Source organism: Lissotriton helveticus, chromosome 1_1 (assembly GCF_964261635.1).
Source record: "Lissotriton helveticus chromosome 1_1, aLisHel1.1, whole genome shotgun sequence".
Taxonomy (NCBI): domain Eukaryota; kingdom Metazoa; phylum Chordata; class Amphibia; order Caudata; family Salamandridae; genus Lissotriton; species Lissotriton helveticus.
This window is the reverse complement of record NC_136057.1, coordinates 483,740,013-483,766,501: the sequence shown is the minus strand read 5'-3', so window position 1 is coordinate 483,766,501 and position 26,489 is coordinate 483,740,013.

Genomic DNA, 26,489 nt, shown 5'->3' with positions numbered 1-26,489 from the left:
CTCGCCTGCCAGGCCAAATATTTACCTGCATACTCACTTTCCTCATACACCTTTTGAAGTATGCGGAGTTACCTATATACCAACGCTCATAGTACTACTCCTGCATACGCAATCTAGCCTGCCTTAGCGCTACCTTATTGGCTGTCCTTGCTGACCGTTACATATCCATACTTGCCTAATTCTGTTTCCAGCTCAGCCCTAAGTAATGACATACATTTCATCTCCCCAATCTGTTTGGAAGTGATATATCCATGTATTGTTGCTTTAAAAGCCTCTCCAACATTCTTAATTCGCCCATTAATAAAACAACACCTGGAATATTTAGCAGTGCCGATCGAATTCTATTAGAGGAGTCGTTTTGTCCAATATTGGGGCAAACATTATTGCAATCATGAGCCTGTTATTAAGAAGTCCACTAACAAGGGCCCCTATGCCTTCTGGATCCGTTTGAGAGTATGTAACTTGGAGAGGGAAATGTTTTTTTCACGTATAACCCCACCACTCCATGTGCTGCACTTTCACATGACAAACACTGATACCAATCCATTGCTTAAACATTTTAAAAATAGGTTCCTTTTTATCAATAGTGTGTTTCTTGAAATAAGCACAATATCTGGCAAGTGCCCTCTCACCCATGTATCTATTGCCATAGCCTTAGATTTATTAGGGCCATTTGCGATAAATGTCATGATCCGAATCAACTCCTTATGCTGTATTATCATTTGAGTTACTATAATTCGTTTAAATCCATGAACAGTGAGAGAACCATTGCCTGGCATGGGAAAACCTATCCACTTAACCTAGCCGGCCCCCAACCCCTGTGAAATAATGACTAGAGTGGCTAAATGCCTTTCCTTTCAACTGCAGGAGGGACAATACCCCTGCTTGTTTACTAACGTGCCCCATGCATCATAAAAGTGCAACGTGCTTCTTGAGCCATAAATATAGCCAGCATAGACCTTTTGTAGTATCCCTATGCCATTGCAAAAAATAGTGCCTGTGTATCTAAATGTCTCGCAGAGCACCTCCCTGCTACATAAACAATCTCAGATCATTAGATTAAGAGAGAAATATTAAATATAAAATGAAAAAAAATCTCTCAATAGTCCCTGGCCTCTTTTCCCCTTTATCCTTCATTTTGTCCTGTTAGCAGCCTTACTGGTATTAATAATAGGTGACCTTGTAAATACTGTTCCATTTTTCCCTTGCCAATGCCCAGTGCCCATCCATATGAGTTTACTACCCCCTAGTGCTCATCCTACCCCTCCACCCACTGAGAGCGCCCCCAGAGTGAGAATTACCCACACATCTTCCATCTCCCCCAAAAGTACCTCGGGTGCCACGTTATTGCACCCCACCGTACTCTTGCCTCTGGGATAACCGAAGGACCCCCGCCCCACGAATCCTCAAAATACCAACACAAACTAACTAGGCACGCTTTGCGAAAGTTCCCGAGCCTCCTCTTAGTCAGTTAAGAGATAGATGTGACCCTTTGCTAGGACCTTAAGTTTCGACTGTTGTAAAATGGAGGCTTGCACGCCCCCCTCTTTAAATAAGTCAGTCATCTTAACACAGTCTCTTTGCCTCTGTGCCAAGACAGCAGACATGTCTGAAAAGATCTCGTATTGAGCACTTCCTGGGTGGATAAAGTTCTCATTTGTATAGCCTTCGACAACATGCTTTCTCTAACACGAAAGTCAGCGAAATTGACTAATATTCTTTGAGGGTATTTGGCGTTGGCATGCCGTTGTGCTGGTATTCAATGGGACCTTGTAATAGTGAAGTCTCCTTTAAGCTCCGGGATGACCTTCCTCATCAGCGAGTCTATTTAGTGCCACACAGCAAGACTTCATTTCCTTCTGGGACACCCCTGTCCAGAGATTTGATAGCCTATTGTAATTTTCCATATCAACATTTTTAAAATACGGCTTTTAGCCTCTGTCAGCCTTTCAGGGACTTTGGCAATGACCTCCTCGATCTTTGTTAGTCTCTCATTCAATGCTGCAATTTCCTGTGTCTACGTTGTTCTTAATTCTCTTATCTCGGACAAAAAGTTCTCAAACATATTTTTATTAGACTAACTGGATGCCCTTAGATCTTGTTGCAACACCTGAGAGCTTGCCCTGTCCTCAGCTGCTCAGCCTCTGAAATCGTTTTGTGAAAGGTCCATGGTCATGATATCATCCTGAACTGGAACTGGAACTTGCACCGTGCAAGTGAAGAATATATGATGTTACCACGAATACAAGTTCCACGCATGGCAATACCACGCGAATTTTAGTTCGCAAGTGGCTTTACCACGCTGGAATTTGCAACGAAGGATTATACCACGCATTTTAACCTTCGTTTAAACACAAATAATAAAGAATATTTTCTTACCTGACACCTTCCCGTCTTTCACGAGCAGCCCGTACTTCCATCCACCATCGAAACAAGCGTCAAAACACGTCTGCCAAAATTAAAAAAGGACTACTATTTTGACGTAACGGCACGTCTTTGGGGGAGGCACTTTCCTTTTACCTCGGTGGTACTGAAGTGCGTTTTTTTTAAATTTAATTAACCCGCTCCTTTGTTTATTTTTGGGGGGGAGACCCCCCCCAGGCCCCCCCAGCCCCTCCCCCAGCCGACCCCCGCCAACCCCCCAATCCCACGCTGAACGACTGGAAGGAATTCCACGCCTCCCCCTAGCCAGAACGTATATGCGTGGTAAAGACTGTCGTTGAAGGCATACGCGTGGAAAAGACGTTTGCGAGGTAAGTGCCTCGTAGTAAACGTCACGCGTAGAAAAGCCTTCGTTGAAAATGATGTTTCCCGCAAGTGAAGGCAAAGTGGATACCGCTGCCGTGCAATTCCCTGCCCCAGCTGGCTACACAGTTAAAAAAATGTCAGACAGCCAGGAGAAGAGAGGCATAGATCAGCCACTAGAGGGAGCACACGAGTCGTCACAAACGCCAGAACGCCAAAACCTCGCCGAAGCGAGACGCTGATGCTGGCTGCCGCTCCTACCCGCTGCTCACCAAGAGCCAGGACCCTCGGACGGACCCACGGTACCACGGACCCGCGGATTTGCCGGATTTGCCGGTGCGCGAGGGTCACGAGGGAGCAGTCCACCTGAGTCCGCCGTAACCTGCCGCAACCTGCCCGGTCCAATCACGGCTGTCAGCCCGACCGTGACTGGACTGGACCTACGGACCAACGTGCCAGCTCTGAGACACGGTAATTTACGAGCGGGATAGGAGCAAGGTCTTGCGGGCAGGCAGGTAGGCAGGCAGGCGTGAGAGCAGGCGCGAGAGTAAGTGTGCCCCACAAGCGCCGAGTCAGCAGCTCTGCCATTGCCACCCCTACCGCCCCCGCCTGCGTGGCTTGAGACAGGAGCAGAAGGAGCGGAAGCAAGGAGCAAGGCACTGTAGCCGGTGTGATCGCTGCCATAAGTTCCCACAAGCGCTGTGATAACAACACCGCCCAAAAAAAAGCAGGGGGGGAGCCCATCATCTTGGTCACCCTGGTCTCCTCACCGCCTCCCCTCGCTGACGCGTCGCTGACAGGTGTGAGCGCTGTATCTTGAGCGCTGTGATGATAACACCGCCCAACACTGTCTCAGCCATCCGAATAGCCACCGAATACCTTGGTGATTAGGGAGAAGACCAGGCGGCGCTAGGTGTGAGCGCTGAGCTCAGTTGAGCCGAGCGCTGTGAGAACAACACCAGCGCTGAAGGAATAACACCTGGCAAAACCCACAACCCACCATCAGGTGGCTCTGAGCGGGGAAAAGGAGCAAGAGAGAGCCAGGCCATGTTCAGGTGTGAGCATCTAGCCCAGCTGAGTTAAGCGCTGGGAGAACGCTGGGGAAACAACATTTGAACCCAACACCTGAACCCTGACTAGGAACCATCGGCAGATGGGAGACGTTACTGAAGAGCTTCTCACTACAGGTACCTCGCTAGCGCCGTACTCATTTTGGGCTAGGAGGAGGAGGAGGAGTGATAGGGCAGCAGATAAGTGGACTAGAAGGAGCGGAACCACCGCAGGTTTGACCTGTACGCCCCATACGCAGCAAGCGTCTACACTAAATACTCCCAGCCAGCCCGGCCAGCCCACAAACACCACAAACTACCTGCCACCTGCCACCAAGACCGCCACAAAATACCAACATAAAAAACCAATTCCATCATTAGCGGTTATAGCAGCCAGGTGTGGCGTGGGTGCTGGGTGCGGGGGCCCAGGGACAAATCGCTCCCATTTCGGGCCTCCTTGCGAGGGTATAACAAAGGATAACTAAGGGACTACAAATAGGCAGAGCAATGAGATCAGGAACAGTCAGGCTTGAATCAAAGCCTAAACCACCTGCCAAATCTAAAACGAGGAAAAGGAAACAGGGTAACCTAGAGCTGAGTACTTCACCGAATTTAGGACACGTCCAGGCTATCAATCTTCAAGCGAGTAACAATATTGGAGAGGACCGCACACCAGCAGTCGTGGACATGCTGTCACCCAACCAACCTATATCCCCAATTGACTCTTTGGACATGCTGTCACTCAACCAACCTCTAACCCCAATGGATTTTACACATAAAAACCACCAGGCACTCTTTGCCCCCTTGTCGCTTTGCCCAACCACTGTCCCCCAAAACTCACAAAGGCCTGTACAAAAGCCATTATAAGCAGCCCTGGAAAACCTAGTAATAATTGACGGAATTCCACCTAAGAAAAGGATATGTTCATATCAGCCTAAGATCTACACAAAGTTCTCCTTTCTCAAAGACCCAGGGACAGCTATATTCTCTAAGACAGGGGATGTCAGTGGCCTCCAAACTCCGCTACTAAAAGATGCATTTGTCGATACTTACACGACAAAGAACCAAGCAGGCCCATTCAATTATTCCAATGCCCTTTTTCCTCCTAGCAGCGGGGTGGCTACACCAACTCCAATACCATTACAATTAACATCAATGGACCCAGGGGACACTGCTGCACTTAATCCTACAACTAGTCATGCTCATACCACCTTCAACTTCTTGGGAATTGGGTCATACAGGAAAAACCACACGTTTGGGCAGAGCCCTCCAAACGAAGTGGAAATAATTGAGTCAATATGTATGCAGACCCTATCCACCCCTAATTTGACTCAACCGAGTAAGCACGGTCCATCTCCCTTGAGAAACCAAGATAGGTCTAAGGAAACTAAGGCCATGGTTCATAGGGAGGTGGTAAGAGAAGTCTCGCCTGGCCTCCATCGAGCCAGCAGTTCCCCACTTCTTGCAATCTCTAGTATGGAAACTCGAGGCGCATGTATGGAGCCATCAATGGAGCCATCAATGGCTCTAACCAGAGAAGAAAGCAGGGACCCCTTGCCCCAATCGCCAGGATTTCCCTCGACTCCCGCAAAAAAAAAACAAGGTAACCTGAGCAGAATCATTGTACAACTAACTCCAAACATTGGACCAACGGTGTTAATGGCATCTAAACGCCGTACTCTACTGCAGTTCAATGACTCTCAAACTACAAATAATTCCATAGACAACGACACGTCTTCCATTACTGTACAAGAGTGGGAGGAACTAGTTGCTGCCTATAATGCCAAACCCTCCGAAGGGAAACCGATGACCAACACCCCCCTAAGACCAGAAGGGGGCACTAATTTAGGCAACCCAGTCTCGGATACCCTATGGTCTACAATCTTAAGCACCTTACAACAGTCGGCCACCGCCCTGGATTTTCAGTCACAAAAAATGGACTTACAGCTCACTGTCTTGCAGTCAATGGCCGAGTCAATTTCAGGGATTGACTGGAAAATCTCGGAACTAAATGGACTCATAAGGAGGGGACAAGACGCAGTTCTTGCAGATCACTCATCCACCATCCAACCCCCCTTATGACCCCTCCTTAGACAAATTATCATCTTTACTATCAATGCTAGGGGAACTGATAAGTGACTTAAAATCATCAGCCCTTCAATCATTGAAGCAACAAACCCCTGACCCTCCTGTAGCTCCCCCGGCGACTGTTTTAAAGCAAGCGATCAAGCTGCCAGGCGACCAGAGCCTAGCCACTACTTTGCCGCCCTAAGCCTCACCCTCTGAGCTATCGGAAATAGAGGAAGTGATTACTACCACGAGCATAGCTGAACCCTCGACACAAACTAATGCAAAGTCCCGTAGGAAGAACAAAAGGAAAGGTAGGAACCATACGTCAACAGGGGCAAGGCTTAATTTAGAAGAACCTTCACCCCCCACTGCGGTTTCAGATACTGATGCTCGGAGTCCGTCACCCAGTGTCCACCGGTCCCCCTCGCCCGAAGCCCGAGCTAGCGCGCCAACAGAGTCCCCATCACAGTGTTCAAAATCAACACGTAATTCCATAAAAAATCCAACATCAAAAAAATGTAATAAACAGAAACTTTTACAATTCAAAAGAATTCAGCCAGGCCAGACCTCGGTCAATAGTAAAATTATATCGGGTGAAGAAGCCGCAAAAAACAGGCGGGACGCCACCCCTCCGGTCACGACCTCGGAAACTTGTTTGGAGTGCAAGCCGAAAACAACCAGTACCACGGTCACGACCTCGGAGACATGTCCGGAGTCCAAGCCGAAAACAAACAGTACCTTTTGGATTACGAAGTTAGACAATGATCAAGGTGGGGGCTCACTCACCTTAGGTGTAGCATCCTCAAGTCAGGCCCCTGAAGCACCTTCTCAGGCCAACAAGAGCCCACTGACGGTCCCAATAAGATTGCAGAATATTCCAACCTCAATTTTGTTTATCGCATAATATATATCCAGAGGGAATGAAGACACATTGAACAGGGGGAATATATTAAGACTTCTGCACTCTTCAACAAACTTAGCAAACATCAGCTCGACCGACCTTTTACAAGTAGGGTTTCAATCCAACACCTCGTCCCACCAGCCTGATATTACCAAAACTACTTGGATCTCGCCGGAGATAGCTAATAAAATTTTGGAAGAGGAGGCAATGTTCCAGCAATGGGGAATTGCCTTGAAGCCGGAAAGGCAACCCTGCTATCCAACGGCGCTTTTACCTTCCACCCAACCTCAGCCCCAAAAAAACTCCATTTCAATATTAAAGGGAGCTAGGAGCAGTTCACCGGGGCAACATTACCGAAATACTAAAAGTCCTCGCCTGGGTCAATACCATAATCAAAATACGAACTTGTCGTTATTGACCGACCCTAATTGGAGATGTATACAGCGTACCATCGCGACAACGACTGCTGACGTCTGACAGAATGGGCAAGTGCCCTTTAACCCCTCGGCGAGACGGAGGGCCATAAGCATCTGCTCATGGAACATCAATGGCTTAGTTAATAAAAGGAACGACCCGGAATTCATACAATACTTAACCTCATTTGATCTCTTGTTAATACAAGAAACTTGGGAAGATAAAGTATTTGATCTCCAGGGGTTTACGTCACTCTGTATGCCGGCAACCAAAACCTCAACCTTAGGCCGCGGTTCAGGAGGACTGATGGTCTTCGCCTCTATAACAACAATAGGCGAAATTAGGGCTCTGGACTTTAATATAACCCCCCCAAGTGTCATACAGGTGGTAAAGCTCTCACTCCCTCTAACAAAACAGCATCAGGAAGTTATTATCATAAACACATATATTCATCCTAAATGGAAACAAAAATCGGTGGAAGAGTTGGCGCACGTTCTACAAAAAATAAGGGATTCCGGTGAGTCGGATACCTTCATTCTGGCTGGTGACTTTAACATGCTTCTCATCAGCAAAGAGCAAGGCACTGACCTCACTTATGAAATAGATATAGCATGGGGCGTGCCGCCACAAGGCCGAACAAAAAATAATAACTTAACGAAACATTCAAAAAACCTTCTTTAGCAACTGAATATCCATAACTTAAGGGCTCTAAACGGACGTTTTGGCGAAGACGACCCACCCGCAGCCACCTTCCATTCTAGTACACAATCCTCGCATTTGGACTACATGTTCATGTCCTTAGACATGTTCAGCTGGATAACATCATTTAAAATAGATGCGATCGACTTCAGCGATCACCTGCCCCTGGTGGCTGAGATAAGATCCAACTCGGCAGAGGAAAAAGAACGCTACACTGGCCCAGAGACAGAAGTCAGTGCAAATCTAAAACGGATACGGTGCAATCTTGACAACATCGACCTTATTAGTTCCACTGCAAAAACCCTCTACCACCATCTAAGCTAGCGAATGTCTGGCAAGACTTCATCAATACCATCGGGGAGCAATTGGGTAGCACTAGGCCTACCAACTCTCGCCTTGTGAGGGGTCCCGTAAGCACGAGACATACAAGGCGGGATATGAAAATACAAAAACGGTTGATTAATCAAACTCTGAGGCGGATACGAAAGGACCAGGGAAACCCTAGTCTGCAAGTAGTGCTGAGGGAAGCAAAAAAGCAACTCAAACGGCTGAAATGGGAAAGTCAAAAACAAAGAAATGAAGAACTTTGGGGGAAACTTGTCCACGAAGGGAAATAGAAAAACAGTTCCAGGTTCTGGCAAATGGTGAAAAGAATACAGAACCCTGACCATCTGGGGCAAAATTCGCACATAGCAGAGGAAGTATGGACCAAATACTTATTGTCACACTTCAATAATGACAATAATATAGGAGACACGACAACAAAGTCTCCCTGTATGGAAATCATAAAGCTCGGTCGTGATGGTAACCTCAATAACTTAAGGGGGGCAAACATGCGTGGACTGCAGGAGGTCAAGGGTATCACCCCACCGCAACCTGAATATTTAGAATGAGAAGGAAGACCTATAAAGGTCATGGAGACAGTGCTCCCGAGATATACCCCAGCAGATATCGGACGGCAAATCACCAAGGGACGACCGAATGGAGCTCCGGGGCCGAATGGAATCCCTCCCATGTTGTATAAATCTGACGTAGCTTTTTGGAGTGCATCCATGGGTCTGGTTTTTAATGAGGCCAGACTTACTTTGTCCCTTCCGGACTCATGTCATGGGTCCGTTATAAGCCCAATTTATAAACATGGGAGTAAGAGTAATCCGAACAGCTACCGTCTCATTGCTTTGCTTGACATAGAAGCAAAATACTACACTGGTCTCATCCTGGAGGAACTAGCGGCGTGGGCGTCCGAAAAAGCAATTATCCCTCCTAATCAAACAGATTTCCGTAAAGGCCAAGGGACATTAACCAACATTATGGCCCTGTCCCTACTGATGGGTGAAGCAAAAACTACCAAGCTACCGCTATTCCTTTCATTTATCGATTATACTGCGGCCTTTGACCATGTGGACCGAAACAAACTTTGGGAAAAACTATTCAATTGGGGCATTCCGAAACATCTCCTGGATGTCCTAATACTGCTTCACTCTAACACCTGGGTTAAAATCAAACTTGTATCTGGCCAGCACCTCTCGAAGCTGATTAGGACAACTAAAGGACTAAAGCAGGGGTGCCTATTAGCACCAATGTTATTCAATCTGTTTATTTCGGACCTACCTGAAGAACTTGATAAATGTCGCAATCATGCGCCCAGGCTAGGAAAAGCCACCCTCTCTAGTCTGCTATATGCGGACGACTTAGTGCTGATAAGTCGTTTGCCAATAGGCCTTCAGCATCTTCTGAACTGTACCCATGCCTTCTCGGTAAAGAATGCCCTAGAAATAAACCTTAATAAATCTAAGGTCATGACGGTGAACTATAGGAAGAAAAGGATCCCTTGTTGGTACCTGAACGGAGAAAAGCTTGAACGGGTAGACACATACAAGTACCTTGGTGTGGTGTTGGATTCTAAGAATACGTCTAGGCCTCAGTTCCAGTCTATCCGAGGGAAGGCAACAATGACCTACCTTGCACTGAAATCACTAAAGGCTAAACTCCCAGATCTCACTCTTAAACCCTTCCTTGAAATCCTCTGAGCGAAACTTCAACCAACGCTCACCTATGGGAGTGAATCGCTGCATGGGAAGGACGCTGCATTGTTGGACACAGCTATAGCCAATTGTTACAGGGCCATCTTTAATCTCCCCAAATATGTTTCCTCGGCCCAAATTCGTTTAGAGTTTAGGGTGGTCAAACAAGCACTAGAAAGACGGAGTGCATATGTAACTAACTGGCGCAAGATCCGTGATTCAGACCCTGACTCCCTAAATGCCAGCGTCTGGGAAAAGCTACTCAGATGTCGCACTTCACTGCCTAGGGTCTATCTATTTGGATCTCTTGAAGTGTTAGGTTTATCTGACATTTGGGAAACAGCCATAGACCTTCAGTCCTTTAAAGAGTTGGCTAAAAAATCTGCTTGGATAATTTCGGTAATAGAAGACAAGAAAGATCTAGCCAACAGAGCGCACGATGGATAACGGTGGGAGATTACGGCAAAATACGGCCACAAGCCTATCTTAATATCGGGATGAAAATAAAGATCAAAGAAAAGTTTTTGAAACTGCGCCTTGGAGCTATCCCGATATTACCGCATCTGCCACCATGGGAGAGATCTCACGCCTCGGTCTTGTGTCGCCTGTGTAAATCTGGCAAGGAGGACATTGTTCATGTGATATGCATTTGCCCGAGATTAAGGGATCTGAGGCATAAGCTGTTGCTACCATTTTTTAGATCATATGCTGTTCGGACCTGTAGGCAGTCAGTTAAACTGTGTTTCATCACCAGCAATATCAAACTGAACTGCCAGGTTGTGAAGTTCTTCGATCTAATAAAGGAAAGACTCAAGTATACTTGAAAAACTCATTGGGACTTAGTAACAATCTTGAATTGACAATAGTAATTGCTGTATTTTAAATCACTTTGTACTGTCATACGGTGTTTTATACTTTTGTAAAGATTTTAATTAATCATATACAAATAAAATATTTACCTTACCTTACTCCGAAAGACACCACTTCAGATATTTGTTGGCCCATATTCTCAACTGCCTGGGACATAGCTTGAGCCTTCATCAGCAGCAATGCTTTGTTTTGCTTTGGAACAGGGGGTACTGTTTGTAGCTAAATAGACTGGCAGCCGGCCCCTCAGTACTTATTGCAGTGTTACTTCCTGAAGCGAAATTAATGTTGTCCACACCCTCAAAGCCTGAAGGCGAGCTGGATAATTGAAGGTCAGAGATGCCTCCTCCACTTTCAGTTTCTGATCCCCTCCCATTCTCAGTTTGCTTATTAGGGCCCTTTTTACGGTCTCTAATAATTGCTGAAATTTCAAGTCAATTCTGTGTTGAACCCCTCCCTGTTTGTGATCTAGAAGTAATAGAAGTTTCAACTTGATTGCCCTTTCGTCTTCATTTCGGGACTGGCTTGGATTGACTAAATAGGTCAGTACTAGCACTGGCTGCCTTGCGAATATTCCCATACTTATTTTCTAATACCGTGTCAACATAATAGGATAGAGGTCGCTTCAGTGAATAATTTTGTTGCCAAATTTCACATGCTGTTTCACCAGCTATTCCCGGCTTACATGTGTGTTTTCCCCTTTAGGCTTTTAGAGGGAGGGGGGAGAGGAGGAAGCAGACCACAAACCCAGTGATGTGTGTAAAAGGCCGCTTTATTGAAACAGGTGCATATCACATACTAAAAACCCTTGGAAACGCCTAACAAAACTAGACCTCACTGAACAACCAAATACCTGACCCCTTGGTCCCGCCTCACCCCTAAATTCTTTTTGCACCCACCCAATACAATCCAATATTACAACCGTACAACATTACACATTAAATGCAAATTATAACATCCCCCAAATACCAGCCTTCCATTAAACAACTTCCCCTGCCTTTTTATCACTGTCCACCCCCACACCTGCCCAACTTGAATAAAACACAACATGCCTACCCACTCCTTGACAATAAACCAACTCCAACAAATAACCTAAACTTTTAACCCTGCCAAAAATCAAATATCCCCGCCACCCAGGAAGTGGGGGGGGGGAACTACCCCCCCTTTCTGCCCCCCAACTAAAACTGCCACTTCTTTTTCAACCGGAACAAGCCTGAACCTGCAAACACCGGGCTAAAGCTTCCCTCATTTCCAACAGATAGAGGTACATACCAAGTCTGGACAAATGCACCCCGTCGCCCCAGAAAAACTCAACCGCCTCAAACCAAAGCACCCTGGCACCAGATGACGATAAAACCGAGAAATTTCCAAGTTCACCTTACTTCGGGCCCTGTCAACGGCCCGAGGGTTCAAAGCACCCCTCCACACTCTACGCGGCACCAACTCCGTCCATAGCACGTGGCACCCAGCCCATTACCCCTCAAACGCGCCAAATCTTTTTTCATCAACACCACACCCTTCACACCTACCGAGTCGTTCTCACCTAAATGAATCAGAAACACATCCGGGCACTGGCCCCCTACCAAACATCTGTTAAGGCTCGGGATCAGATCTTTCCACACCATCCCCCCTTTACCCTTCTAAACAATGCGGTACATTTGGTCATTAAACCCCAACATTTCACCAAAATACTGCCGGCATGTATGAAACTGAGCCCATTTAACAAAAGAATGGCCCACAATCCATATTAGCTCCGTTGAGTGGGGCCCAGCCACAGAACCTGTAACGAGAAAAACAAATTGAGATTCAAATCAAAGAGGATGACGCATGCGCCTCCCCGCACTTTGTCGTATATAGCGCTGATAGCAAGCAGACGACCAGCACCCGACCTAATGATATCTCCCCGTGACCATCCCCTGTTAGCGCCTCTGTGGCTGCCCCGATCCTAAGAGTGAGTCCCATACTCAGTCCCATCCAAACCCACACTGCCCAATGCCTTCCTCAACACCATGCGCAGCGTACCCCTTTGCCCAATTCTCTCTGGTCTGGTTTTGAGCTGGCCAACCAAAGATGTATCCCCTCCTCCCCTATGATCACCTCCATCCACCTCACCCCCGTCTTTCACCTAGTACCCAAGAGTTCAGACACCCGAAATGCCCCAAAAAACATCCATACCATGAGTGTAGAGAATAAACAGGCCTCAAAATCATCCCTGCATACCACCGGCAACGCCTCTAATATCTGCGATAGATTCTGCCAGGTGAGGGGGGTACGCGCCACACTCTTCCCCCCTCTCCCTAGCCCACCCTTCCAACATCCTCCTTCCCACTTCGCCTGCCGATGGGGTGTTCCCTCATAGGAGTTTCCCCATGAAGACAATGCCCGCCAACTTTCCCACGATGGTAACCCTCATCAAACCTCTGTCAATAAGTGCCAAAAAGAACTGGACTACATCCTCTGACTGCTGCGCAACCTCTGTCCGCTTACGTGCCCCAGATGCCAGGAAATCCCTCCACGCCAGCTTGTACGGCGCACATGTTGAAGCCGAAAGGGAGCCTACCACCAGTTGTAGCACCCTACGTTGCCTACATACCACAGATGTTCCGGCATTGGTGTCGGTGTCCTGTCCATTTCCTTGGCAAGCCCACGTAATATCACCCACTGTGAACGAGACAAGGCATCTGCTATGTCATTGTCCACACCTGGGATATGCAACGCTCTGAATGCAATGTCGCGACGCAAGCATCCAAGCACAACAACCCGCAGCAACTTCAGAACTTGTTGGTCCCTTGCGGACTGCCTATTAATGACCTCCACAACTGCCATGCTATCCACCCTGAACAAGACCTTCTTATGCGCCAATTCCTCACCCCACAGGGACAGTGCCGCTAGAAACAGGAAAAGCTCGAGGAACGCAATACTCCTCCCACCATCCTTCCACTGCTGTGGCCACTGCTCAGCGCACAACCTTACCTGCCAGTATACACCAACACCTTCACCGCCTGCGCATCCAAAATAATTTGCACATCCCATTCGACGTCCTCCTCCCTGGCCAACGGCACACCACTGTAAGATTTCAGGAAAACTGACCACATCCTTAAGTCCTCCTTCACCCCTGCTGGCAAGCGAATATGGTGGTGCGGTAAGTGCTGGCCAGCCAACTCCCTACCCAATCGTCTGCAAAATGTCCTCCCTGCTCTGACCACCCAGCATGCAAAGTTGAGATGGCCAAGGAGCACCTGTGCCTCCTTCACAGTCACCTTTCGTTTTGACAGCATGCCATCCAACAACTGTAACATTTTCACTTTTTTGTCATCAGACAAGCGAGCCCGCATTGCCACAGAATCAATCTCTATTCCAAGAACAAGATGGTCGTGCACGGACCCATTGTCTTCTAGGGTGCCAACGGCACCCCCATGTTGCCCATAAGCTCATGGAAAGTGTCCTGGGCTGCCTGGCACTCCGTGAGCCTGGTGAGCCAACAAAGAATAAGTCGTCAAGGTAGTGCGTCACCAATGTATGCCCCATGCATCTCGTGAATTACCACTGCAGAAAGGTGCTAAAGCATTCGAACAACGCACATGACATGAAACAACCCATCGGCAGCGCCTTGTCCACGTACCATTTCCCCTCAAACTGGATTCCCAAAAGATCCCAGTCATCCGGATGCACCAGTAACAATCGGAAAGCTGACTTCACATCACACTTTGCCATCTCTGCAGTGGCACCCACGGTCACCACTAGTGACATGGCCACGTCGACTAAGGAATAAGACACTGAGGCCGCCTCCTCATCAATAAAGTCATTTACTGATGACCCCTCTGGCCATGACCGATGCTGAATCAGCCGATATTGACCCACCTCCTTTTTGGGTAGCACCCCGATTAGTGAAATAATCAGGTTTTCCGTCGGCCAATCCTCAAAAGGGCCTGCCATCCTTCCCTCTCTCACTTCCTTGCCCAATTTCTCCCGCACCACCACCCTGTGCTCTGCCGCTGATTTCAAGTTGTCCGCCTACCTCCTCTGACACAGACCCTGATACCCCAAATGGAAACCCCACTGAAAATCGTCAATCAGAACCTTACTTGGCCCCTGGTCCCCGTACCCCGTCAACCAGCTTCTCTAACTTAACTGGCGTAGGAGCTCTTGGGCCCAGCGCCCTGCGACCCTTTTCCTCCCCTATTGCTCTGAAACTGCTGAGGGCCCAGGGGTGCTGCTACCTGCCTGCTGCCACTGCTGGTTCCCCTGTGGCTTGACTCCCCAACTCTTAACGAGGGTGTGGCGCTTCCCACACTTCGAACACTCATGCCGAAACGTGCAGTATTCCCTCATGCATAGGCCCTTGTTAAAGTCCCAGCATGCACCTGTCCCCGCTGGTGAAGTCCCTGTGCCTCCCACCCCTCCCTGGGTGGGCTTCCTCTGAAACGGCTGATATACCAGCGGCAGTCCGCTCACCGTGAACAGTCTTACCGCCTGTAGCTGACCCCATGGTGTGTTGCCATAAATCTGTGTCCATTTCCCTCCATTTAGCCTCTGCGTCCTACGCCATACGTGCTCTGAACTCATCATACTGCACCCACGCATATCCACCCCCCGTGATCTGCGCCTTCCTTACGACATCCATGTATTTAAATAATGCCACGCAGCGTTTCGGAAACTTCTCACAGTACCCACTGGCGTATATTAAAAACACAGCCGTCCAGTTCTCAATTGTCACTGGCACCTTAGGCCTTTTCGCCAGCTCATACTCCGCCTCCTTCGAGCCCTCTTTAGCTCTCACCTCCCTGTGCAAGAGCTTCAAGAGCTCTACATATTTCCCCTTCCATACCTGCTCTTTGGTAGCCAGCATTAAGTGTGCCCCCAATGGTTTAGTGACCCCCATGTATGGGAGCTTCTTAATCTTCAACTCCTTGCTGGATAAAGGGTCCTTGCCCTCCCCCCGGCCGCCTCCGTGTTCATCCCACTCTCAACCTTGGCGCATTGACCTGCTCTCCCCTCCTCCGGTCCCACTCCTCCGGTCCCACTCCTGTGTCCTTCACAAACTTCCCCTTGTGCAGCTTCCCCTCAGACATCCCCCCATCCCCTTCACACTCCGTCCCCACAGATACCATTTTCAGTTTGGCTGGTGGTTTATTCACCTCACCTGGTTCCAAAGAGGGTGACCGGCAGGTGCAGACCGCCTCTCTGCCTCTTCTACATAAACCGCGGGCCGTGTTCTCTTGTAGGCCTAGCCGCTGCTGACCTCCTGCCCGTCAGTGCCTGCAACACACTATGAGAAACATGAGGGCCCCCCGTCATCCACCTCCCTCCGCTCCCCCTCCTTGGGGGTATCATCATCGTAATCCAGCACCACAGCCTCTTCTCTGTAACTTACCCCTGCATCAACATCCACAACCCGGGCCTTACCGGGCCCCAACAGTGCCACACTGGCCTGGACGGCCCCTGTGTATCCTTCGGGCGAGGGAGCCGACTGTACCTGCCGGTGCTCCCCCCTGCGTCGACCTCCATATGACCCTCCATCCGTTGGTAAAGTTGACCATCGTGTTGCCCTAGCCATTGGGGCCAGCAAAGCCGTGCCGGGCCTTCGTGTATTGGCCGCGACGGGGTCACTCGCCAGTACAGGCTGCGCCGTGCTGGGCTCTACCCTCCCTTCTCCTCGGCGTACGTGGGCCGCACCCCGACCTACCGAGTTTGCCACGCTTCGACGCCCCCCCAACCTGCAATAAAAAAGTTTGGACTGACGTGCTGGGGCCCTGACACCACTCCTCCGTAGCAACCCCACTTCCCTCAACCCCTGGCCTGCTCCCTGCTAACCCAGAACCACCGGCGCACTCCCCTTGCGATGAGTCCCAAACGTCCTCATCCTCGCCCCAAGCCAACAAGGCCTGCACCATCTCTGATGCCGTGCCCCAAGGCCGGCCCAAGCACCCCCCGTTCAAGCTTTCCCCCCCCACCGCTCAGAGACCACCCATCCCATCCGGTGCCACGCGTGCTGCTGCCGCACCTGGAAAATGCACCCCCCCGATTCCCCCGCCCGTCGCTGTCTCTGACCCCTTCTGCCCATGAGAGAAAAACATCCAACCCCTCTCAGGCCCAAGCACCCCCTGCCCGCTTCAAAACCCCAAACTTGTCCCTGTCCCCCCCACAATGCACCCCCATCCCCCGCTTTTCCTCCCTCACCCCTCCTCTACCCCCCACGAGAGAAGCCCCCCCATAAAGGGGGCCGAAGACCTATCCACCATATGCGCCCTGTCCCTGACCAGGCCTAGGGTGTCGCCGCACCCTCCCACCTGTGGCTATTCTCCCCCTCCCCCATAGAGCTCCCCCACCGACATCCTCTCCCCCCTGCTGTTACCCTTAGGGGAGAAAAGGAGCGGGCTAAATGCCCCCCCTCTCTGGGGTCCTCAATGACCCCTCATAAGATTCCTGCACACCTGCACATTTGGGGGTGGTGATACCAGCCCCAAGCCAGCCTGGCTAACGGCCCCCACCATGCCCCCTAAACCCTCCCCGCCACTGCCCGCCTCGAGGCCCCCATGCGTGCCTGCCAGCGTGGGGGGTGCCTCCCCTGCCACATCGCACCCTCCTGAAACGTGCCTGCCCCTGTCGTCATCGCTCTGCTGCCCCGCCCCCTTTGCGTCCTCGCCTGCAAAGTCAAAGAGGGGAAGTGCCGCTTGGTAACTCACGTGACCCCCAACCCCCCCCCCCCCCCGCTGCGGGTGCTGAAGCGTGCCTCCCCTGCATGACAGAAGGCAGGGGAGGCTCTAAAGATTGCCCGGCAGTGCTGCTCAAGACAGACGTGGCCTTCCTACCCCGCGCCCGGACCTCCCCATGCACTGCCTCCAGCCCCACTCGCACTGCTACCGCGGGGGCCGCCTTCCTGCCTCTCTGGCGGCCTCGTTCACTCGCCGGAGATGTCCGTATTTTCTTTGGCGACTGGCAAGCAGCCACCGCCTCTGCCACGCCCGCAGAGGCCTTTCGCGCAGGCCGTAATGGGCCTGCCACTTCCCCCACCACAAGGTCCATCCGGCCTGCCTCCAAGAGCAGCCGGAGGGCCTCCAGAACCCTGTAATTCTCATGTGCCATCGTCCCGCACCGAGACGCCACTAAAATAAAACGCTCCTGACCAAAATAACAAATTCCCTACACCTAAGTTCCCAGCCACCAGGTCACCAAACCCAAAATGGTGGCTGGGAACAGGAGCCCAACGCTTTTATGGTTGGGCTCCCCTTGGGCTACTTTTGGGCTATCTTTTTAGAAGCCCAATATACAAAATGTCGGACCCGTGCCCAGCAACCCTCCTCCCCTCCCAAACAGCCCGGGGGGACCTCCCTGCAGTGGGCCACTCAACCCAAGCCCCCCTTGTAGCATCCACCGGGACTGCAGAGATGGCACAAAAACATCGAGCAACCCCCAGTTGGTGAGACCCACCCGCCCAAATCTTTGTGACGGTGTGCTCTCACCTGACACTCTCTGAGAGATCGCTAGTGGTGTCTCTCTCCCTGCCTTCCTCGAAAACATTTACAAGATGAAATGCAAGCCACATTTTGGTTTTCCAACGTTTGCCTGCCATATTTGCCAGTGCGCTGGTAGATAGAGAAATGGCTTCCCTGTTTGGTCACCCACCAAGCGGCCGCGCTCCCACACCTAGAGCTGTTTCAGGGGTTTTGTGGTGGAGCTCGGCATCCACTGCTGCCATCGCTCTGCACAAAGCCCTGGCACCTTCACTTCCGGGGGTGGGGCTGGGAGAGTACGCTAACGGCGACATGTGTGGGTAGCGTCTGCTATTATCCCATCTAAAGGACCGTGCAGTTCAAGGACTACGAATCACTCTGAAATGAAATGAAAAATGCTTTTGTATAGCGCATGGCTACCTGGAGGCATCCCAGCGCTGCAGAGGTCGCTAGGGGAGATGAAATTATGGAAATAACCAGGTTTTCAGTTGTCTGCGAAAAGTTAGATGGTTAGCTTCCTTACGGATAGGGAGAGGAAGGGAGTTCCAAAGCTTAGAGGCAATATAGGAGAAAAGGCGGCTGCCCGTTCTGACCTTCTTTATCCTGGGAACCTCAGCCTGGTGAAACTCGTCCAAGCGCAGACTTCGGGTAGCCTTGTATGGTTTAACCAGGTTTTTGGTGATGGATGGGCCTTTGCCTTGTAGGCCCTTATGTGCCTTAAAATGTATTCTCTCCTGTACTGGGAGCCAGTGGAGAGAATGTAAGGTGGGCTTTGCTGAGCAGCATCTTTTTTGTGCCCGTGAGAAGTCTTGCTGCCGAATTTTGTACCATTTGAAGTTTGGAAATGACTGAGTTAGGAGCACCCAAGTAAAGCGCGTTGCCGTAATCCAGCCTGGAGAGGATGAGCGCCTGGATCAACAGCTTTCTGGAGTGGCAGGGTAAGTGGGAGAATTTTTTGGGTGGTTCTGAGCAGACCATAACAAAAGGCAGCAGTTTTCCTTGCTTGGGCTCTAAAAGTGAGAATATGGTCAAGCCAGATGCCCAGATTTGTTATCTCCTTTTTGGCGTTGGAGCTGGGCCCATGCAAAGTTAGCTTGGTTGCCCAGCAGCATGAGCTCCATTTTGTTACCATTGAGCTTCAGGTGAGATGAGTCCATCCAGCTGGCAACTTCCTTGAGGCAGGAACACAGATCCGTGAGTATCTTTCTTCCAGGAACAATTGCAGCCATAATAGGGCCTTACCTAACACTCCCACTTTTTTGAGGCGGTGGACCAGAGTGCAGTGGTTCATCGTGTCAAAGGCTGCACTTAGGTCCAGGAGGATGATGGCCGAGGATCCTCCGGAGTCCAGGATCTTTCTTGACTCCTCCACTACCACTATCAGTGCCGTCTCTGTACACTGACAAGGGTGAAATCCATTTTTTAATAATTTTTTAATCATGATCCTGTGGGGACCATTGAGAAGATCTAGGGTGCTTTAAGCTTAGGGGAGAGAACATCTCTTCCCCTAAGGGGTCTAGATTATTATCTTTTGAGGACGTAGGAAGTTCATCCTCTGTCAAAAAGGCCAACATCTTCATCGTCTAGATCTAGGACGTACTCATCAGGTACATCTGAATTATCATCGATGAAGTTAGAGGGAACTCTCCCATGACATGCTGAGCACTATGAGATAACGTGCCGCTAAGGGCATCCGAATTATTTGGGCCGCGATGGGCGCCCATAGATGATGTGCCAATAAGGACAACCTTCGGGATCGCGGTGCGGGGACCATTAATTTGCTTTGAGGTGCTAAGACCTCCCATATCTGAAGAGGTGCTAGGACCTCCAGTACTCACAGGGGTAGTAAATTCAATATTACTACATTTCTTACTTCTTTTACCCCTTAAATGTAGATCATCATAGGCAGGGAGCTCATTAAATTCATCCTCTTGAGAAGGGAGAGGTCTTTTGTGAGGCATGACCTGACCAAGGGTCTCTAGCATACATGACCTTATTTCCCTTTGGAGTAGTAGTCTAAAACTCTCCTTATCAAAGTTAGGAAGAGTGGTGCTAGCCTGCTCTGAATCAGTCAGACAACTGTTCCATCTCTCCTTTAAAATAAAAAAAATATTTTTATATAATAATATATATAGATTAAAACGGCAGATGATTTTCCCCTTTGTTTCTCTGTTTTTTCTCCCTTTTGAATTTTTTTTATATGAGATTAATAAAATATAAGTAAATAAACTGATCGGCAGGCTTTGTTAAAAGCTGTAGTTCTCACCGAGGCACGACGAAGGAAAAACAGCTGATCATCAACTGACGATCGCGAGGAAGGTGAGGAGAGACCCTTTGCAAGCTATGTACGAAGCGTGCTTGCTGCTAAGGGCAATTCCTCTAATACAGACTTGAGCGCGTCTTACTACGCGTCTAAATCAAGAATATCCGGCAAGTAAAATGGGTCTACCGCACTACGCAACTCGCGGTAGACCCGATTTTGGGGGCACAGACAATGCCCAACAGTGCTCGTACTAGCGGGGAGCGAGAGAAAGACTCCCAGAAGGCTCCCACCTCACTCGCGTCTAATGGAAAAGCTGATGCGAGCAGGAAAGTGATGCGCACACCCGTCTACCGGCAGCGTGAGCGGGGAAACGAGACATACACATGCCAGTACGAGGAGAGGTACGGCAGGATAGCAGTAGGACCTAAATACATAATTTTGCCCTATAAACTTACCAAGAGCTGAAAGGAAAGATGGTTAGTTATGATGAAAGACATAAAATACATAATGTGAATAAAGGAAGATCTCCATAAATTGCAGATCATTGGGGAGAGGGAGAGGGGGTGGAAGGTGCGGATTAGGCCACCAATAACCATTAACAGTAAAAATAACGTAAAATTAAATGAGAGAGAGAGATTACTTATCTGCTCGCAGACACATTTAAAAGAGGCAGATTGTTGTCATGTCATATCTTTTACCTCGTTTCAATGTTCTTTTTGGAACCTTTGTATTATAACACATGCGGCTGCTTGGAGATTACAATAAAAGATTTTGCATAATGTCAGCCTCCGTGTCTTTAATGAAATCCAGATTCTCTAGGCAGTGTAATAGGAGAATCTCAATTCAAGAACCTGCAGGTGGCAGCGGTTTTGTGGCAGTCTGACCACCATGCTTGTAATTGGGCGGTCGTACCGCTGTACTCGTAATCAGCCCCTAAATATAAAGGGCTACATAGTATGGAGGCTTATATTTAGGCTGTGGGGTTTTAGGTTTAAACCTATAATAACTGATAAAACCCCACTGAAAGAAAAATAGCCCTCACCGGTGAAAACATATAAACACTGAAAAAACACCTGCACAACCACAAACTAAATGCCATTCAAAGAAAGGAAAAAGAAAGTGAAAGTCATTTTGTTCTTACTGAAGGGGTCAATAAAATGTAACTTTGTTATACAATCTAGCAGTAAGAAAGACTGGCTAACATTATTCTGCTTGAGTTTTGTTCTTTAGGGATGCCACTTAAATATTGTTTCTTCTTCCTTTGACTTTTTTCAGTTTTATGGCCTTTGGTCTAAAGATGCAGGGTTTAGTTTCACGTCTTAGGTTTAGTTTAATTATTTTATACACTGTACAGAATCAGGACATATCAAACTCACACTTGATATTTTTGCTGCATTTGATTCTTTCACTGATAGGTAAAATTGCTATTTTCATAAAAATCTTTCCTAATATGTGTCATCACATTTACCCACAGAGAATGGGTAAAACCCTTAATACATCAGACCATAGTTTCTAGTGGGTCAGTATTGATAGTAGGCGAATTGCCAACACCTCAGGCTTTAAACATTAATTGCAAGGTATAGCATCTGGGATAGTGGTGAAAACGTGACACCAGACTTTTGGAAAACATGGAACGCAGTGTCACTTGTTATGCTCTGCAAAAAAGGTTCTGTGCAAGTTCAACAAAGATTGGAGTGGTATTGTTTGTATTTGTAGTGATTCAGCTACATATATAAAACATTTGTGTGATGACATGTCAAAATTGATACCCGAGCTGAAGTTATTCTCTGTAGAAGATCCTTGACACTTGTTAGATGGTATGCTGAAAGCATCTTTACAATCTTCAGAGTTAATGAGGGATGCTATTGACTTTTTAGTCCATTCTGGTGCACTGTTTTCTTATGCCCAGGAACTAAAACGCAAAAATGTATCATTTCGTGCTTTATGTGGCATCAAAGAAAGAGTCATCCCAACTGTGTCCCTTAGCTGACGGTTCTCAGCCCAAGGTGCTATGAATGCTGAGAAGGCCTTTTCACAGAAGTTTACATGGGAAGGAAAGCACGAGCGCACATGACCAAAGACTCACTGAAGAAGTATTGTATGGTGTACTACAATAAGATTAATTTGCAAAAATCTCTTTGGACCTCATACACACTATACGTACACTGTCTATATACCATGTTCTTTCAGTGCAGAAAGCAAGCAATGATAAAAGCAAAATGTTCCATAAACACCGGAAAAACACTTTTTCTGTTGTTTTTAGTGGCGTGAAAATGTGTAACCACTGATAACTGTTTTTTTAAATATTGAAAACACTGAAAAAACCCCACCAGAATTTACCAAAAATAGAAACTGAAAACAGGACAGCCTACTTATATTAAACAGTTCTTCAGGTCATGAAGAATTCCTTCGTGCCATGTATTTACGTTGCTGAGGGATTGTAGATATATGGGGCTGACTATCTTAAAATCTACTTTGGAAAATTAGAAGGCCAAGGTTTTTTTTTAGCTGTATATTTTATTTACTAGCTACTAGTGGAAAATCTAGGTGGGTATGTTACTACAGTTTGGAGAAGAGGATTGGTTGCTTGTTCTTAGCTTTATGCAGCTATATATATTTTTTTATGGATAATTAAGTAAAGATTAATGATGGGTCGTACATAAGGACCAGGTTTTTAGTTAAGAGTAAATTGCTGGGGGTCAGGAATGGAATAGGGTTCTACATCGGAATTTGAATTCATCATTGATTCCTGACTTTTTAGATAACGTTTATAGGAATACAAATTATAGAATAACACCAGTTGAATGATAAATTATGTTATATGAGGTACAAAACCCGCAGGGCGGCAAACTTTAAAAAGAATGCCATTCCGCTCAAGGCTAGCTTCTTTTACTTCTAGTACTCATCATAGGATGTACATAGCATGATCTCTGCTAGGTGGGCCATATACACATTGAAAAGCATGGGACTCTTCAGAGGCAAGATGGCGCCCACGCGAGTGGACGTGTAGGCTGGCGGCTCCTCAACTCACCTGCAAGCCTGAGAAGCGGAGAGGAGAAATGCGGCGAGAGAGGTGCTACGCCGGATACTGAGGAATGTCGCACATTTACGAGGGGAATTTTGGATTCACAACATAAGAGGCATTTTTAAGAGGCACGTTGACTTCTGGCTGCGGTCTTCTCAAAAACTGCGGTTTTGATTGCGGCAGCCGGCAAGAGATGTTACACTCGGCTTTCACTAGCGGATTAGTGCTGCCGGGCTGCCGGTGTACGTTGCGCCTGATCAGGAGTGCAGCGCAGGCTTTGTGGAAGGAACTGAGAGATTCGAGAGAGCTCAGAGAGAGTCTAGGGAGCGGATTACCAGCGAGCGTGCTGTCGGTACACCTGACAGGTACCTGAGACCGGGCGGGCGAACAGTGTTGGCGTGTTGGGGCAGGCAGTGGGAGAGAATTGTGCACAGCCGGCTGGGAGCAACTTTGGAGCGAGGGAGCTATCGACAAACACCACACCTGGCCCAGAGTGCTGAAAGGTGGTACGCAGCTGAAGACAGCGGGTAGGCGGAAAGGCGACCTTCTAGTTTCATAGAGAAGCCAGGAGAAACTGCCGACATGACGCCTAAAGGCACAAGTGGGAAGGCGCGGATTCCAGAGGAACAAGGCGAGAGCGGTGCCCCCACTGAGGTGAGCAAAACTGACTGTCCATGGGCAGCTGACTGGTAAAAATTCTAAAGGACCCCCTAATATAACAAAAGCAAAGGGAGTGGGGGCAGATACAAATATAGTGATCCCTTCAATTTTTGCCACCGCAGCATTGGGGAAGGACAAATCAAAGGGGGGACTTGCTAAAGGAATGATAGAGGTGTCCCCCTAGTACTATACCTAACATTGATGAGACCCAACAAATTGGGGAGAGTCTTTTGTACGGGATGGTGTACCCCCAGAAAAAGGGGCCAGCGGTGGGGATGAAGAGTTACCCACACAACAGGATGGAGACTCAAGGGACTTCTACTCAATGTCGGAAACATCCTTACCCTCATCTTGTGAGGACTTAGTTGCACAATATGCCCAGCACATGACCATGGAAGGAGGGAGCCCAGCAAGTAGCTTGTGTTTGGATGATTCAACGGATATTATGGAGGACAGTCCATCTACTGTCCGTAATCTGGTAACTAAACCCCCAGTTCACACAGGCGAAGACGGTACGCTATTCCAATTTCAGGATGAATCCACTATTGTAGCAAATAGTGACATCTCACTGGCCCTGATCTACGAGTCTATAATGTCACTTCGTGATGAGACTAGGGAGGAAAGTCAAAGGGTACAAACCCTATGCCGTAAGCTCCAGAATTCAGTTCAGAGGATTGCGAAGTCGCAGGCAGATTCTGCAAACCGGTTTAATGAGGGTGAGACCCGTATATCCAACCCGGAAGATTTGGTCGAACAGCAGAAAGGAGCGACAGAGGCATTACAGGGAATAAAGGAGGATACTCAGTGGAAACTAGCCGATTTTGAGAACAGGGCTCGCCGTAACAACTTGAGGGTTCTCCAAGTCCCTGAAGGCAAAGAGGGCCAGGATGCACGCAAGTTTGTAGTAGATCTGTTTAAGAGTGCCTTCCCAGAGTTTAACAAATGGGACTTGGACAGGGAGATCGAAAGAGCTCACCGCTTCCCATTCAATATGCGGGGGCCCGCTGGCCAGGCAACGGGTATACCAGCTGAAAGAAACTTGGGTAGACCTAGGGTCTTGTTAATTTCTTTCAACAGTTTTTAGCTCGGGAGGACGTTTTCAGACTTGCAAGACCAGATAAGCCGAGACCTGGCCCAGGGTTTGAGTTTTTTGTTACCCCTGATTTTTGTAAACTCACTATGGAAAACCGCTGGCAGCTTCGCCAATTAATCACCCCGCTACAGGCCAAGGGAGCACAAGCTTATTTTCTGAATCCTGCAAAGTTGAAGATAATATACGAAGAACGCACACAATTTTTCACCAATGTAGGGTTGGCCAAGGAATTTCTGAATAATATCTAGAAATATAGAACTTTGTGCCGAATGTGGAGAAGTTTGTCCGGACTCTATAGTGGACTGGATTTTGGGCAATGAAATGTTTCAATAGGGTAATTTAGCCCAAGAGTCATGTGTAAGCTTTACTTGAGTTATTCCTAATTTTCTTTGTGTATTAAGGTTGCTTCTATCTTATTTGGTCTTTGGGGTGAAATCTAGATAAGAAAGAAAATTCTATAATTAAGGATCTCTCGTTTATGTACTTTCTCCAGTTAGGGAGGAGGCTTTTCCTCTTTTTTCAGTGCATTAGAGGACTTGTGGGTGGGTATGAGGAAACTGCCAGATGACATCTGCAGGACTATTAGTCCTAACGCCTCGTTTTTGGGAAGGGTGGGGAGGGGACAGGGAGGATGGGGGGGTATTGGGGGTAAGGGTGTAAGGGAGGGTCTTGGTGGTGGGTTTAAAGGGGGGGAAAATTCACACTTTCAGCAAAAAATGATAATAAAATGAAAAGAGAATTAATAAAAAGTTTGGTATGCAGTGGGACAGAAGGTCTCTGTGTGACAGTAGCCTTGTTAATTTGTGCCAAACAACTTTGGGGAATCTCACTTGAAATATATGGCTGTTGCTAGAGACATTCAAATATGCTCCTTAAATGTGTGTGCATTCAAGAAACCCATCTCCCATGGAATAAGCACCAGGTGTTAGCAGAGTTGGGCTTTTCTGTTCTAGTTTCCTCTCAACAAGCAGGAACAATGCGAGGGGTGGCTATTTTAGCTAAAAAGAATTTGATCACTCTACGGCGGAAATTAACAGACAAAACTGGCTGATGGGCTATAGCTGAATGCGTGGGGCGTCAGGGGAACTTCACCATATGCAATATCTATGAGTCTAACTTAGATGAGCCTGCAATTTTGGAAAAGCTCCATATGGAGCTTGCAACCTGGTCCACCCCCTTAATCATTTGTGGGGATATGAATATCAATGTTACCGGCCAGGACTTT